The sequence below is a fragment of the Littorina saxatilis genome, unplaced genomic scaffold (assembly GCF_037325665.1).
Source record: "Littorina saxatilis isolate snail1 unplaced genomic scaffold, US_GU_Lsax_2.0 scaffold_142, whole genome shotgun sequence".
NCBI classification, from domain to species: Eukaryota; Metazoa; Mollusca; class Gastropoda; order Littorinimorpha; family Littorinidae; genus Littorina; species Littorina saxatilis.
The window spans coordinates 160,943-172,500 of NW_027128835.1; the positions used below are offsets into that span (position 1 = coordinate 160,943).

Here is an 11,558-nt window from a genome sequence, read left to right on the forward strand (position 1 = left end):
GAAACAGTTGGGTATAACAGGCAAGCGAGCTTAACAGTGTGCTGGTTGCAGCTGTTGGTAGCCAAACTATTCCCTCTGCTTAGCTATTTTTAACTCACACTAAAACACAAGCTGGGAACAGCCGTAATATATCGAACAGCAACAACGTAAAGTATGCACATGACTGTATTCTCTCTGTTTCAGAGAGTGCCAAACAGAAGGTGGCATCACTCAGCCCAAAGCAGAAGATCGCGATTGTCGTTCTTGTCGTCCTCTTCGTGCTACTCGTACTGCTGGACCTGAGAAACGAACACGGTGTCTGTCGTCGCTTTCTGTTCCCGTTGCTGCGCTTCGTCTTCGTGGTCGAATCTTTGAGTCGCTGGGGCAAAGCCGCTTGGGAATCCGCGCTGAAGACTCTGGGTCCGACTGTCGCCGGCGGGGCTGCTTTGGCCGGCCTTGGCTCGATGTTGGCTGCAAGCCCCTTGGGTCTCTGGCCGTTTCTTTTGCTGGCAGGACTTCTAGCTGCTGTTGTTGCTGCAGCAGTGGCTGCCGGCTTTGCGAAACCAGAATCGTGGAAGCAGATCCTGCCTACGTTTCAGTCTGTAATTGGTTCGATTTTAGATTCAATCAGAGGACTACAGAGTACTACTATGGTTTCAGGGGGTTGTGTTGCTCTGATCTGCATCCTCTTAATTTGTGTTGTCTTCGCCGGGAAACTCGTGGAGGCTATTTTGCTTGGAGGATTGATCGCTTGTGTTGTAGCCTTGGGAAACCAAGCGTTTCGAAAACGGCTCTTGGAATTTATGGGTCCTCGGCTTCATCGGTTCACAGATTTCAATGGGAATGAGCACCGCGATCAAAACATCTGTGTTGGACTGGTGATATTAGTTTGCATGTTCACTATGTTACTTGTGATCTTCTGAGTCTCCAGACCCGAGCGCATGTGATGTAAGCTCATTCAGATGCTTATTGGTCTGATTGCGCAGCAATGTCAGCTTATTGATCTGATTGGTCAGCAACGTCAGCTTATTGATCTGATTGGTCAGCAATGTCAGCTTATTGGTCTAATTGGTCAGCAATGTCAGCTTATTGATCTGATTGGTCAGCAATGTCATGTCATCTTATTGATCTGATTGCTCAGCAATGTTAGCTTATTGATCTGATTGGTCAGCAACGTCAGCTTATTGATCTGATTGGTCAGCAATGTCAGCTTATTGGTCTAATTGGTCAGCAATGTCAGCTTATTGATCTGATTGGTCAGCAATGTCATGTCATCTTATTGATCTGATTGCTCAGCAATGTTAGCTTATTGATCTGATTGGTCAGCAATGTCAGCTTATTGATCTGATTGCTCAGCAACGTCAGCTTATTGATCTGATTACTCAGCAATGTCAGCTTATTGATCTGATTTTTCAGCAGTGTCAGCTTATTGATCTGATTGCTCAGCAAAGTCAGCTTATTGATCTGATTGCTCAGCAATGTCAGCTTATTGATCTGATTGCTCAGCAATGTCAGCTTATTGATCTGATTGCTCAGCAATGTCAGCTTATTGATCTGATTGCTCAGCAATGTCAGCTTATTGATTCTCTATTATTATTCTTTTCCTTTTTTTTGGTATGATCTGGCAAGTGAAAAGGATGACCTTAACTGGATTTGTTTTTGTATGTGTTACATTTGTATACATGTTTATTCATAGACCTATGTTCATTCGTTGTTTTCTTTTATTTTCTCTCTCTTTGATCTGATCTGATCAGCAAACCGAAAAAAGGCTGAGAATATAAGCACTGATGTTGATTTGGGACTCACGTTCCATTGTTGGTTCTGGTTGACTTTAAAAAGACATAATTTTGAAGATAGCCATTTTGTTGAAGTTTTCTGGAAGTTCAACCTTAGAAAGTCCAATTGACATTCGTTGTGATTCAATTAAGACACACCTGCAATGATACACTCTAAAATGCTAAGCAGCTATGCCAATTAACTAAATCATTGTGATTAAGGGTATACTCTACGTCTTCCTAGAGAGCACAAACACGCCGGGTTGTTAAAAAATGTTAACGCTTTAACGCTCAAAAACTAATACATTTTAAACGTTCTACTTAAACGAATAACACGCGGTAGGAGCTTCTTCATGTTTGATCAATGCAAGGAAACTGTTAACAAGGCCAACCGTCATGAAATGACCTCAAAGAAAATAAAACTCGAAGAAAACTGACTGCAAGCCCTTTAATTTTCCCCATGACTCAGCGGACAAGCGTGTGTGTGTGTGTGTGTGTGTGTGTGTGTGTGTCAAGTGGAGCTGTGTGTGTCAAGTGAGCGTGTGTGTGTGTGTGTCAACTTCTCCTCCCCCCCCCTCTCTCTCTCTCTCTCTCTCTCACTCTCTCTCTCTCTCTCTCTCTCTCTCTCTCTCTTTCTCTTTATTTTCTATTCAGTGATCTATCTAAGTACAAAAAGAGAGTATGAATACGAGATTCGAAATTCAGCCTCTAGTTTCTCGAAAAAGAAAAGATTTGCAAATTGAGAGGTCGATCTACTAATTCTGCCAGCATAGTTAAAGATAAAGACTGCGGGAAAACCCGATATCATATTTGAACCGCCAACAAGAGCACAACAGAACAACATTATGACACAGATGCAGTCACATGATTATTGGTCGGTCGAATTACTGGGCCTGCATGAATACTTCAAGGTAGGTGTAAATATATAGTCGATGTCGTATTAATTTCTGCTATAAGTATAACTTTTTTCTCTCCCTTTCTCCGTTTAGAAACTGTACATATTTAATACAAGGAAAACACATGGAAAAACGATTTCGAAAAATGATCTCCTCTAAATCGTGTCTTATTTAAAATGTCACTGAATGACCGGCCCCCGTAGCGCAGTGGTTAGCGCATCGGGCTGCGGGCCGGGAGGTCGTGGGTTCGAATCCCATCAGGGTCATGTGGGTTTTTCGGGCTACAGTCGGCTCCTACCCAGAGTGGAAGTGCTATGGTTCCTATGGGAAGGCTGGGATCACACAGCTGAGTGTCATTCACTTAACGAATGCGACTTTGAGGGTGCTCAGGTTTTGTACACCTGACTAACACCGCAGGTGCGGTAGTTCTCGGGCCTGGTTGATGCCAGGATATATCATGACAGTAAGCGTAGAGTGCTGCCCTGTCACGTAGTCTCAAAAACCAAAGCATCATCATTATCATCCTTGCTCTTGTGGCCCTTCATGCCCGGAGCTCTCATGGTGACCTTTGTCTCAGTGTTCCTGTTCGATCCATCCCTGAATAGTAGTTCTGCTGTCAGTCTTCAACGTGTGTCGTTCTGGGGGGTCGACGGAGGTGACGCTCACTCAGTCTGGCTCTGCGACTTAAAAGTCAATGTCGTTAGTGGGGGGCATAGTAGGTAGTGGGCTGCGTTAGCTCGGGACAGACCCACTACTGAACACCGTCGAAGTTGATGACACAACCATTTGTCGAGGATAGCGTAGGCACCCGGTCTGCTCCCCGCCTAAAAAAGGCCAGTGCCGTTCCGTCTTCGAGGGACTGCGTGGGTTTCATTTCGGAGTTTTCCTTCTCCTAGACGAGTTTCCTTCCATGGATGATGAGCCTCCTCTACCCTCGTTTTGAATTCAGAGTGGTCTTCTCTTAGGATAGCTGCCTGCCAGGGTTGACGAGCCTATCCTGCCCGGCTATTTGACCCATAGCTGGAGATTCGTGGGCACCTGGGCGTTTTCACACACCGGTGGGCCCGCATGCCGCACGTCTAGGGGCCAACCTCCTCCGAGTCCTTGTAGTCTAGCCTGGGGCCTTGCGGTACCCAGTTTACGCCTGTCGCCGCGATGGAGGCACTACATAGGGCTTGTTGTGGAGAGGTTATTGTACTGGCAGGAGAGACTGACGCATTCTGCTCTCTTTTCGCATTGTCCTAAAAAGGACAGACGGTGCTAGCCAGCGGTGAGGGCTGAAAGCGAGAAGTGACAAGCACAAGACACTTCGCCAACACACTAGACACGTCACACAACCGTTTGGCAGGCACCGTCGAAGTGACTCAGCAGAAGTGCAGTGTCATCTTCTGAGGGTAGCCCGCCGCAGCGACCCTGGAGCGTCCGTCTGTAAAATCTGTATTTTGTATAATTACACCCCCGGTATAGGGGTGTGTATAGGTTTCGGTCGATGTGTTTGTTTGTTTGTTTGTTTGTTTGTGTGTTTGTTTGTTTGTTTGTTTGTGTGTTTGTTTGTGTTCGCAAGTAGATCTCAAGAATGAACGGACCGATCGTCACCAAACTTGGTGAACAGGTTCTATACATTCATGAGACGGTCCTTACAAAAATTGGGACCAGTCAAACACACGGTTAGGGAGTTATTGGTGGACTATAGTATGAGGGGGCATCTTCGGATATTCCCGGCGTTCTGTTACTATTTTTAGAAGGTCACCGCAGTGTCCAGAACGTAAATTGGACCCGTAAATTATCCTCACTGTAAAAGTGCAAAGGTCGAATCAATTTATAGCCACGCGAAAAATACACTCTCATCTATCTCTATATATTTATACAATAGATATAGATATATATATACGGCTTCTCTGTGTGTGTGTGTGTGTGTTTGAGTGTGTCTGTAGAAAACACCTGTGTATTGCACAGTTCTGTTTGTGATGTGGTACCTAGGGCGTCGTCGACAAGTATGGGACTCGACATGATATGATCAGGAATGGCATTATGGCCCCTGAATCATGTTCGTGCTAAGGACGGGGGTGTTTTTTCCTACCTCGGAGGAATTTCTTGTTATGTATGGAGCAGTGAGGCAGGGGCGGTGTGCGAGCACAACGGAAACAGGTGTAAAGACGAAAGAAAAAAAAAATCCTATCATCCATCTGTTAGTTGCCTCCCTTGCTTTTCATTTTTGAACATTGCTGAGAAAAACGATTTTCCCCTCAAATCATGCTATTTAAAATAAAAAAAACTTGGACGGCAAAGTGTGTACACATTTTAAAACCTTATTTCGATTAATTTTTGAAGGATATCATCATGCAAATTTATTGTTTCAAAATATGTACTCCAAAATTTGGTTTTGATTATTCATTTGTTTTGTTTGTTTGTTTGCTTAACACCCAGCCGACCACGAAGGGCCATATCAGGGCGGTGCTGCTTTGACATATAACGTGCGCCACACACAAGACAGAAGTCGCAGCACAGGCTTCATGTCTCACCCAGTCACATTATTCTGACACCGGACCAACCAGTCCTAGCACTAACCCCATAATGCCAGACGCCAGGCGGAGCAGCCACTAGATTGCCAATTTTAAAGTCTTAGGTATGACCCGGCCGGGGTTTTGAACCCACGACCTCCCGATCACGGGACGGACGCCTTACCACGAGGCCAGCCGTGCCGGTTTGATTATCCATTTGTACTCCCATGATCCCCTTTGCACAAAACACTTGCATGGTGATATCCTTCAAAAATAATCAAAAGAAGGAATTAAGATTTCTACACACTGTGTTTTCCTAGTTCTCCCTATAGCATTGATTTGAGGGGGAAATGTTTTTTCTCAGACATTTTCCAAAATGAAAATCAAGGGAGGCAACTAAGAGATAAATGACAGGAAAACATTACACATTCAGTGACGCATATCTTTTAAATAAGACACGATTCAGAGGAGATTATTTTTCTAAATCGTTCTTCTATGTTTTATTTGTAGAAATGAACAAGATCTTGTAGTTGGAACAGCGTTTAAGTTTAACGAAACGATAATACCGTCAGGTGTCATTCAGTTCGACTTGCAAGCTCTTCTTTTAGGCTCCAAGCCAGCTAGGCCTACCGTGCACCCCCCTCAGGATCCAGCTTCAGTAGGCTAGATATATTCATTGGGGTCCACTAAACACGTTTTGACAAGTTCGCCACGAAAAAACTCATTCCCACTACTACTTATGCTCCTTTGTTTAAGGGTACCCCCTCGAACGCTAAATTTATCTGTGAAATCACAACAATGCACAGCTGCAATGAATGAACAGAGAACCCTTTTTTTGAAATCAAAACAGTTAAGTTGATCATTAATCTTGTAAAAAATACCTATTACAGTGTTCAGTGTTTGATAGGTTGGCTGTAGTGATGCTTGATAGGCGCGAACCGTCATTTTCACAGTACGCAAAGCTTGTCAACTTTGATGAGTAAAAGGTTTCAACAAATTTGGGTTCTCTGTTTCCTTTTTTAGAAACTACAATGCCTTTTGATAATTTCAAGCCACATTTGGAATTCCTGAGAGGATTTGTTGCGACACCAGATGAGATATTTCTCCCCTACCCCCTAAACGTGAAATTTTAGGAAAATGTCAAAAAACATTTTTCTTCAAATATTCATGATAACTTCTCACTGTTTTTCAATCAAATAACAAAAGTAATCACATTGACGACCAAAACAGTTCATTTATCCATCTTTTAACAGAACTACAACATTATTATTGTTTTTTCAAGACTGAAATGTAAAAAATAAAATAACATGTTCAGATATAGACATCTATTCTAACTGTCTCTTACATATAGTGCTCTTGCTTCATAGTTTCCATATACAAGGTAGATTAACATAAGAAAGACAATCTAAGAACTAATGTTTCTTCAGGTAAGTGCAGAATGTTTGCTCATAATGCAAATGTCTCATGAATCAATTTTAGCTTTATAGAAATAACATGAAAAAGTCTTTGCAAAGAACTCTGTATACATTTTCTTTCAAACACACACACACACACACACACACACACACACACACCACACACACACACACACACATATACACACACACACACACACGATCAATCTTAGACTGTTTTAAGAGCAAGAAAGTCAAGTTCACAGGACAAGTTAGTCCGATTCACAGCCAGATTCAGATTCAAGTGAATCGTCCAGTCCATTATGGAACAGTGGTGCCTCCGCCTCTGCTTCATCGTGGACCTCACTGAGCAGGCTATGAATAACTGTCTGTGGGAGAACCAACTCTTCATTTTTGTCAGTCCACAGAGGCTCAAGGATTCCATTCTAACTGTCCCTTACATATAATGCTCTTGCTTCATAGTTTCCATATTAAAGATAAATTAACATAAGATTTAGAAACACAATCTAAGAAATGTAAAAGACAATCTCTTCATGTAAGTGCAGAATGTTTGCTCATGAATGCAAATGTCTTATGAATCAATTTCAGCTTTATAGAAATAACATGAAAAAGTCATTGCACAGAATTTCAAAGAAAAGTTGTGCCTCTTCCTCCTTTTCTCCTTCCTTGTGAACCTCTTTGAGCAGGCTATCAATAATTGTCTGTGAGAGAACCAACTCTTCATTTTCTTCAGTCCAAAGAGGCTTAAGGATTCCATTGTTCAGCATCCTTCTATGACCATCAGCGGGGTTGGGAATCTCTGGGAGTGGCAGGTGAGCGCGCTTCCATGTGGCTGTCTGGTAGTTGGCCCTTCTTGCATGTTGTTTGAGGCTTTTGTGGCAGGGCAGAAATGTGAGCAATGTGATTTCTCCTAGCCGGCCAGCATAATGCAAGAGAATGAAGAACACGCCGCTCTCTGGGCTCTTTATTTGATGGTCTTTTGATCAACATATGAGGGTATGACAGTGCCGCCTCAACTTTAACAAAAAGCCGGATATTGTTTTGAGTGGAAACCAGTGCTGGACCCCCTGCTGAGTCAAGCTGCTTCTGCACAAATGTGGCGAGGTCAATGTTCAGACCCGCTCGAATGACTCCACCTGAGTCATGTTTCTCCACCAGCATCTGGCGTACTGCATCGACACTGTGACACCGTAGATTGAGCATTTGAACTTCTACAGCACATCCAGCAGCTCTTTGTTCATCTCCCATGATTCTCCCATTCTTCTGAACGTTTTCACAAACTTGGGTTTCTGCTGCAGGATTTTGACCGGATACCTTTCTCTTTCCTTTCCATAGAAGGCGCTGACTGTGAGTCACAGCCAGTAAAGGCGAGGAGAGAAAGCAAGACAGAACAGTGAGGTCGTGGGAGTTCTTCTGCAAGGGTAGCGTTGTTGAGCAAACGTTTCCTATTTGCTTTTCCCGTGTCAAAGAGCAATGTGATTTCTCCTAGTTGGCCATCATAATGCAAGAGAATGAAGAACACGTCGCTGTCTGGGCTCTTTGTTTGATGGTCTTCTAGCCTTTGTGAATGGCTCAGGTACCAACAAGGCAGTTTCGACAGATCTGCTTGCAAGTCTGTGAGTTCTTGCAAAGACAACAGATTTCGTCTGGAGCACAGATGAGGGGTTCTGGAGACAGCATGAAGAGACCGGGTGACTGGGCAGCCTTCTTGTCAAATGACGGGAAAAAAGTCGCAATTCATAAGATTTCTGTTGGAGGTTTGGAGCAGGGATGCCATGGCAGACAAACTCAAAGGCAGGAATGTTGTTCTGGTCAGCGAGGGCAAGGCATACACGCTCACGTCATCTGGTGGCATCAAGACAGAAAGGTAACTACTGAATGATCTCACATCCAGCCAAGAAGAAACGGACTCAAGAATCATCGTGTACTGCCAGTGTGGCCTTCAAAAAGGCTACAAGACCATCAAAGTAAAGAGTCCATACAGCGACGTGTTCTTCATTCTCTTGCATTATGCTGGCCAGCTAGGAAAAATCACATTGCTCTTTGACACGGGCAAAACAAATAGGTCACGTTTGCTCATTATTGCTGCCCTTGCAGAAGAACTCCCGCGACCTCACTGTTCCGTCTTGCTTTCTCTCCTCGCCTTTACTGGCTGTGACTCAGTCAGCGCCTTCTATGCCACAAAAGCCTCAAACAACATGCAAGAAGGGCCAACTACCAGACAGCCACATGGAAGCGCGCTCACCTGCCACTCCCAGAGATTCCCAAACCCACTGATAGTCATGGAAGGATGCTGAACAATGGAATCCTTAAGCCTCTTTGGACTGAAGAAAATGAAGAGTTGGTTCTTTCACAGACTATTGTTGATAGCTTGCTCACCGAGGTTCACGAAGAAGGATAGAAGGAGAAGGAGGCAACACTGTTCCTTAATGGACTGGACGATTCACTTGAATATGAATCTGACTGTGAATCGGACGAACTTGTCCTTTCTTGCTCCAAAAACAGTCTTAAGATTGTGTGTGTGCGTGTGCGTGTGTGTGTGTGTGTCCGTGAAAGAAAAGTTGACAGAGTTTTTTGCAATGACTTTTTCATGTTAATTCTATAAAGCTAAAATTGATTCATGAGACATTTGCATTTATGACTAAAATTCTGCACTTTCATGAAGAAACATTAGTTCTTAGATTGTCTTTCTTATGTTAATCTACCTTGTATATGGAAACTATGAAGCAAGAGCACTATATGTAAGAGACAGTTAGAATTGATGTCTATATCTGAACATTTTGTTTTATTTTTTACATTTTAGTCTTAAAAAGACAATAATAATGTTGTAGTTCTGTTAAAAAGATGGATAAATGAACTGTTTTGGTCGTCAATGTGATTACTTTTGTTATTTGATTGGAAAAGAAGTGAGAAGTTATCATGAATATTTGAAGAATTTTTTTTGTTGACATTTTCCTAAAATTTCACGTTTAGGGGGTAGGGGAGAAATATCTCATCTAGTGTCGCAACAAATCCTCTCAGGAATTCCAAATGTGGCTTGAAATTATCAGAAGGAATTTTAGTTTCTAAAAAATGAAACAGAGAACCCAAATTTGTTGAAACCTTTTACTCATCAAAGTTGACAAGCTTTGCGTACTGTGAAAATGACGGTTCGCGCCTATCAAGCATCACTACAGCCAACCTATCAAACACTGAACACTGTAATAGGTATTTTTTACAAGATTAATGATCAACTTAACTGTTTTAATTTCAAAAAAGCGGTTCTCTGTTCATTTATTGCAGCTGTGCATTGTTGTGATTTCACAGATAAATTTAGCGTTCGAGGGGGTACCCTTAAACAAAGAGACATAAGTAGTAGTGGGAATGAGTTTTTTCGTGGCGAACTTGTCAAAACGTGTTCAGTAGACCCCAATGAATATATCTAGCCTACTGAAGCTGGATCCTGAGGGGGGTGCACGGCAGGCCTAGCTGGCTTGGAGCCTATTTTCCCTGCATGTGTGACGCGAACCAGAGATAAATACACTCGGTGGCTGAGGTACTTGGCAGGTACTTGGCAGACTATTCTTGGGGTACGGTTCATTCGTTTATTTAAAGCCTTTTTGATTGTTTGCCTGCAGTTATTTGGTTGCAGTTTTCTGTTTGGTTTAGCTTTTGGGAGGCAGTGTGTTCTGTCGTTGTCTAGGGAAACGCCAATGAGAAGAGGCGAAGAAACTCCGAGCATTTCAATTGGGTTTGGTTTTCATTATCCATTTGTACTCCTCTTCCTGCACCCATAGAAACCGGGGGTTTGTTACTTACGAACATTATAAGATGTTTGGTGGCTTGTTGCCAGGCCAGCATTGTTTTTGTCGGTCCGAGGGGGAGCATATCGTCTTCTGTTTCAAATTCATCGACCAAGGCCGAAGGCCGAGGCTAATGAATATGTAACGGTACTCTCTCTCTCTCTCTCTCTCTCTCTCTCTGTCTCTCTCTCTGTCTCTCTCTGTCTCTGTCTCTGTCTCTGTCTCTCTCTCTCTCTCTCTCTCTCTCTCTCTCTCTCTCTCTCTCTCTCTCTCTCTCTCTCTGAAAATATCCGTCTGCTTGGGTACAAGACGGCTGGGTTTATGCTTCAATAACATTTATTTTCTTCTCCAATTGCAGCGATTAGCCTTCTTTCTTGGCGTTCTTCTTCTTCTTCTTCAGCGTTCGACGGTGCATTTCTTGACGTTCAACTGCAATGAGAGTTATACAGATAATAACAGACCTGTTTGATCCAAAGAAATGTCTAGGTGAGCTTAACCCCTTCACTGCCACGGTATTTAACAGCATTTTCAACACGTGGTAGCAACTTTAGCAACTTATCCGAACGGTCTATGGGAAAGAACTGTGTTTAGAACCCCTACAAGTTGTTGGACAGTGGTTACCTCCCATTTAGTTTTCAGAAATGTCCTGAAATGTTGTTGACACAAATCCTACGTATGATTATGGGCGTACGACAAACTGAAAATGACCACGTATTACATACGGGGTGAGCAGTGAAGGGGTTAAGCGTAAAATATACAATTGTTATGAAATCAACCTGTGTGTGTGTAGGGGGGGTCTCTGCGTATGTGTGCGTATTTGTGTGTGGATGTGTGGATATGTGTGCGTGTGTGTGTGTGTGTGTGTGTGTGTGTGTGTGTGTGTGTGTGTGCGTGCGTGTGTGTGTGTGCTTGGGTGTGTGTGTGTGTGTGTAAGTGTGTGTGTAGCAATTACAGGAAAACTACCGGACAGACCTTTCATTGTGAAACTTTAAATGGAAGTTCGTTGAGATGTTACCATGACATGATTGTGTTTATGTTTCATTTTTTCGATAAATGTCTGTGATTCCGAGAAAATTACTGGACCGAATCTTCATGAAACTTCACATGAGAGTTCCTGGGTATGATATCCCCAGAGATGTTTTCCATTTTTGTGTGTTATAAATGTCTTTAATGACGTCATATCCGGATTTTTACAAAAGTTGAGGCAGCA

General features: G+C 43.0%; 1 long non-coding RNA gene across 1 annotated transcript in view; it reads left to right on the forward strand.

The window, feature by feature from the left end:
- The first annotated feature begins 2,399 nt into the window (after positions 1-2,399).
- LOC138957150 (uncharacterized) overlaps positions 2,400-11,558 on the forward strand; it is an 18,553-nt gene continuing 9,394 nt past the window's right edge. The window contains exons 1-2 of the long non-coding RNA XR_011452942.1: positions 2,400-2,665; positions 10,707-10,834. This is a non-coding gene — a long non-coding RNA (uncharacterized lncRNA). The remainder of the gene's footprint in view (positions 2,666-10,706; positions 10,835-11,558) is intronic.